This window comes from Salvelinus alpinus, chromosome 21 (assembly GCF_045679555.1).
Source record: "Salvelinus alpinus chromosome 21, SLU_Salpinus.1, whole genome shotgun sequence".
Classification (NCBI taxonomy): domain Eukaryota; kingdom Metazoa; phylum Chordata; class Actinopteri; order Salmoniformes; family Salmonidae; genus Salvelinus; species Salvelinus alpinus.
The window spans coordinates 19,377,623-19,383,622 of record NC_092106.1 but is presented as its reverse complement, the minus strand read 5'-3'; positions in this window follow the sequence as shown (position 1 = coordinate 19,383,622).

Genomic DNA, 6,000 nt, shown 5'->3' with positions numbered 1-6,000 from the left:
CTGTTCCGCCTCTCTGATAAAAACATATTTGCTTCTCAAAGTTCTAAAGCAGATGAATAAAAGGATTGTGACCAGTAAACAAAACACCATAGGAAGGTTTGTTTAAATCAAAACTAAATGATAGACATGTTCTATCACTTAGTAGGTCTATCTTGTGTGTGTTTTAAAAAGGCCTAGTTTTATAGTCAATGACTTACCGTCACATATTGTTGTTATAGGCTACTGTAGACACACAGTTGGTCCACTTCCTCCATTTTGTTGAAGTGGGAAACAGTTAACTAGCCGTCTGTTGCAGATGCATCTCTACAGGGTTAATGCAGTTAACCCTTTCAGGACAGCAGCACCCCCTGCTGATCATCAAATCCCCAAGCCAGTGTGCTGCTGACAGTAGCTTTCTAGCTGACTGTATGTGCTGTAAATGTGAGTGAGAGGGCTTCTCCAGACAGTTACCACAGCCACTTGCATTACAAAGCAAGATGCCTGCATCATGATAAAGGAGCAGTACACTATGTTAACATGTAGACCTAACTCACACTAACATTAGATAAGATGGTGGTATTAGTCTAGTAAATGTGACAGACCTGTAAATGTAAGTGGAGCATTAATTGCTGTGTTGTTTTATTGCACAACTGGTAATGATATTTAATATGTCAGTGGCAGGAAAGGGAAGTGGATATGAGGTGTGTGTTTGTGTGTGTGTGTGTGTGTGTGTGTGTGTGTGTGTGTGTGTGTGTGTGTGTGTGTGTGTGTGTGTGTGTGTGTGTGTGTGTGTGTGTGTGTGTGTGTGTGTGTGTGTGTGTGTGTGTGTGTGTGTGTGTGTGTGTGTGTGTGTGAGATATTGAGGTGTGGGTGTGTTTATGTGTGTGTTGTGGTCAGACCGGGAGGGTTCCATCTCTATTACTGTACGTCAGCAGAGTAAAGCTTGAACAGGAAGTGAGGTTATTTGTGCGTCCCAAATTACACCCTATTCTGTATCAAGTGCAATAGTGTTGGTCAAAAGTAGTGCACTAGATAGGGAATAGGGTGCCATTTGGAATGTAACCTATTTGATAGGTGAGGCAATCGCTTAGTTACCCTGATGTGTGTGGTTAGCATGATGTAGCGCCTAGCACAACAGAACATAGTGTTCAATCACAGGGCTTGTGAACAGAGCTAGTATGTTCTGCAGAGCAACCACACAGCAACACTTCTCTCACAGCCAATTGCAGCTCAAATTCAGACCTTAACGCCTCGATCACACCGACAGCTTCATTGCATTTTGGTACACCAGAAGTACATTCAATTCCAATGGAATTCTGCGTTTGCCTTGCAGCATTGCGATGCAGAGGCAGTTGCAGTGTGTTCTGTGTGGTGCATACGTTGGATTTATCGGCTTGACAGAAATGGTAGCAGAAAGTGAATATTGAACTTTTGTTGCACACATATCTAGATGATGCTGCTTACCATTTTGCTCAATGACGCTGTCGGTGTGATGGAGGCGTAAAGCCTCCTGATACATCTCCCCCAGACCATTATACAAACAGACACAGGCCCTCTCACGCATTCCCTTCAAAATCAAGCTGCTTTTTCACACCGACCGAACAACAGACCAAGCGGGGGCTAAGGAGGGAGGAGATCTCATCTGCATTCAGCTCTTAAATAAAAACACAACCTTTCAATGAACTTCACAGCCAGTCAGCCAATCACCTCACAGTCAGCCAGCCAGCCAGCCAATCACCTCACAGTCAGCCAGCCAGCCAGCCAATCACCTCACAGTCAGCCAGGCAGCCAACCAGTAGCCTACAGGCAGCATATCTGAGACATGCTGTGTGAAAAAGCATAATAATAAGCCTATCACTATCATCCTGAAAAAAAATAACTATTTCAAATGTAGATTTGTTCCTGTGGGAGACTGTCAAATGTTAGGTTTTGGGCATGTACTGTAAATAGGTCTCCTTGTGTATTTATCCATGTTGATTGACAGCTCGAGTCAAGTCAAAAGAAAGAAAGAGGGAGATGTGAAGGAAGCTTGTGGCTGAAAAGTCTTCTAACTCCTCCTGGCTAATCTGGGGGATTAGGAGCTATAAATGACAGCCAGTCGCTTGCTGATGATGAATGCCATGAACAGACATCTTGTGTCAAAACAGGTCCCTTTCTTTAAGAACTATATATGGCAGTCGCTTGCTGTTGATGAATGCCATGAACGGCCATCTTGTGTCATACAGGTCCTTTCTATAAGAACAGCATGACTCAAGGCTGAGTCTAATTTTACTCCTCCGCAATACTTCTGTGAGCTTTGAAGCATTCGATGCAAGAAATGCAGATCAGTGTCAGCCCATGCTGTATTGTGTCCAGTTTTGGAATAACCTGAGGCTCTATCATATCCTGTAGCCTTGTCGTCTACTGTGTATGAATATAAGGACTGTACATTAGGCATAGAACCTGCATAAAACCCACATCCCTATTACGTGGAGTTCATGTCAATGTACCATGTTGTATGTTGACACATCTGTTCCAAGACATATCTGAAGGTGTTCTGCATCACACTGTAATGTATTACAGGCAGAGCCTCAGGCAGTAACAGCCAAATTGCTTTCTGAGCAAGTGTGTAAAATGTCTTTCCCATCTCTTTTTTTTTATTTTTTACATTTGAGTCAACGCTCTTATCCAGAGCAACTTACTTAGGGTTAAGTGTCTTGCTCAAGGGTACAGACAGATTTTACACCTAGTCGTCTCGGAGATTCAAACCAGCAACCTTTCTGTTACTGTCCCTACCTTCTGTTAAGTTCCAGACAGAGAAAGACACACGGACACACACACACATGCGCACACACACAGCAGGAGGCCCAGTGGTCTGACACCACTTTATCAGATCACTGTAAAATAGCATTTCATTACCCTGATTTTTCATGACAACAACCATATAAGTTACATCTATACAGCACAAACAGATCTGAGACCAGCTGATAGAGTTTCATTACCATTTGAATTAACCCTAACATGATCCGTTCAGCTCTGCTTTGTCTTGGTTATGCAAAGTGGACAGGTGGGGGAGAAAAGGTAGAGGAGGAGGAGAGGTGGGTGGAGAGGAGGAAAGGTAGAGGAGGAGGAGAGGATGGTGGAGAGGAGGAAAGGTAGAGGAGGAGGAGAGGAGGAAAGGTAGAGGAGGAGGAGAGGTGGGTGGAGAGGAGGAAAGGTAGAGGAGGAGGAGAGGTGGGTGGAGAGGAGGAAAAGTAGAGGAGGAGGAGAGGTGGGTGGAGAGGAGGAAAGGTAGAGGAGGAGGAGAGGTGGGTGGAGAGGAGGAAAGGTAGAGGAGGGGGAGAGGAGGAGAGGTGGAAAGGTAGAGGAGGAGGAGAGGTGTGGAGAGGAGGAAAGGTAGAAGAGGAGGAGAGGTGGATGGAGAGGAGAGGAGGAAAGGTGGAGGAGGAGGAGAGATGGGTGGAGGGGAGGAAAGGGGGTTGAGGAGGAGGAGAGGTGGGTGGAGGGGAGGAAAGGTGGAGAGGAGGAAAGGTAGAGGAGGAGGAGAGGTGGGTGGAGGGGAGATAAGGTGGAGGAGGAGGAGAGGTGGATGGAGGGGCGTAAAGGGGGTAGAGGTGGAGCAGAAAGCAGAATGTCCTGGCACGGCATCAGAAGAAGCGTTGCTAGGTGATGCTGTTAAAGGAAAAGGAAGTGAAGAGTGGCACTCCTCTCAGGGAGAGAAAAAGAGGGAAAGAGAGAGAGGCATTAAGAGAGAGAGACAGAGGGAACCTGGGAGACGCTGCCACTTCAGAGCCTTCCGGCATCTGGCTGCCACCGAGCTGCCGACACACATGGGCAAGCACACGGACAAACACACACACACAGTCGCACAGGAAGAGATACACACACGCATGGCCACATATTATTCATAAACACTCATAGAGCTCATAGACACTCATAGGGCAAAAACACTCATAGAGCTCATAGACACTCATAGAGCAATAACACTCATAGAGCTCATAGACACTCATAGAGCAATAACACTCATAGAGCTCATAGACACTCATAGAGCAATAACACTCATAGAGCTCATAGACACTCATTGAGCAATAACACTCATAGAGCTCATAGACACTCATAGAGCAATAACACTCATAGAGCTCATAGACACTCATAGAGCAATAACACTCATAGAGCTCATAGACACTCATAGAGCAATAACACTCATAGAGCTCATAGACACTCATAGAGCTCATAGACACTCATAGAGCTCATAGACACTCATAGAGCAATAACACTCATAGAGCTCATAGACACTCATAGAGCAATAACACTCATAGAGCTCATAGACACTCATAGAGCAATAACACTCATAGAGCAGGGTCCCTTATGTTCACACATACACAGACAGAACCACACATAGGATTCCAGACGAACCAGATCTCCTTGACCATATGGAGCAGCGGCAGCCCGTAGGACGCAGACTGAGAGGACAGTGACACCCTATATCTAATTACACCCAGGTTCCTTGATTCACACACATAACAACCAAACTATACACACAAAGAACCATCCATCGATATGTACACACGCACAGACAAACCACAGGGCCTGTCTGTGCTGCAGAGCTCAGCTAATATAAGGCATCCCATATAGCACACACTGATATACTGTATCTAGATGAGAGACAGAGGACACAGTGATATACTGTATCTAGATGAGAGACAGAGGACACAGTGATATACTGTATCTAGATGAGAGACAGAGGACACAGTGATATACTGTATCTAGATGAGAGACAGAGGACACAGTGATATACTGTATCTAGATGAGAGACAGAGGACACAGTGATATACTGTATCCGCCGGATCCTAATTCACACAGAACGATCCATAGAGCTCGACTCACACTCTGTGAAGCCCATTTCTATCTCACACACAGTGTCTACAATGCCTCCATAAGCACATACAATAAGACCTAGAGCTCATATTATTATCAGGTGCCAGACCGTTAGGATGACATACTTCCGCACAAACAGGGAACAAAAACGTTTATCAGTTACAGTATAAACTCTATCAATGTTAGAGTTGGTTCTCATGAACTGTCTAATGTCACCCACCTGTCATTTTAATATCACCTTTTAGTCATTACAGGTTGATGAATGGCCATCTGTATGGCAATTTTCTTGTGATGCAGTACACACACACACACACACAAACGCACGCTCACACACACGCTGAAGTGAGCAAGACAACAGTGGTACTCTGTGTAGACTAGACTACAAAGTCAACTGGCCTTTTAACTGCACAGTGCAGTGGCATCCCTCAAGTCTCTGCCAAGCAGCTCCTATCTGATATCTGCACAGCCAGCAGTTTGAAGGAAGTGTTTTGGTGAAGTTCATTACAGAGAGAATCCCTCTGCTTTGAAGAGTAAGCAGTAAGCCACTGCTCAATGTTCTGACTCACTGAACCATGCTGGTACTGGAACATCAATACACCTGACAATGTAGGCATCTACAAGAATTTCGCTACACCCACAATAACATCTAGCTAAATATGTGTATGTGACCAATAAAATGTAATTTGATTTGATTTTGACTGCAGACTGATACAATGCAGGTTCAGTTGTGCTCTGTCCTGCTGCATACTGGAAGTGTGCTTGGACCAATCAGACTGAATTTAGACAGAGACAAATGTATTAATTACAAAGGAATACACACACACATACACAGAGACACACATACATACTTTACACACACACACACACACACACACACACACACACACACACACACACACACACACACACACACACACACACACACACTTATTCATATACCCTCCATAGATGCGTAGATCACCTGGGCCACCTTGCTCAATGATATCAATAGGCTGTCTCTACTCAGACATTTATGTATTGTAATATGCAGGTCAACTCCTGGTGGGATTGCAGAAATGTCCTTTTGATGGTTTTCTCTGTAAATTAAGCCATAGCTTTATTCATCTTTATTAGCCTAGTTACTCAAGGGAATACTGGTAAAGGTCATCATGGACCAGGTTGTTG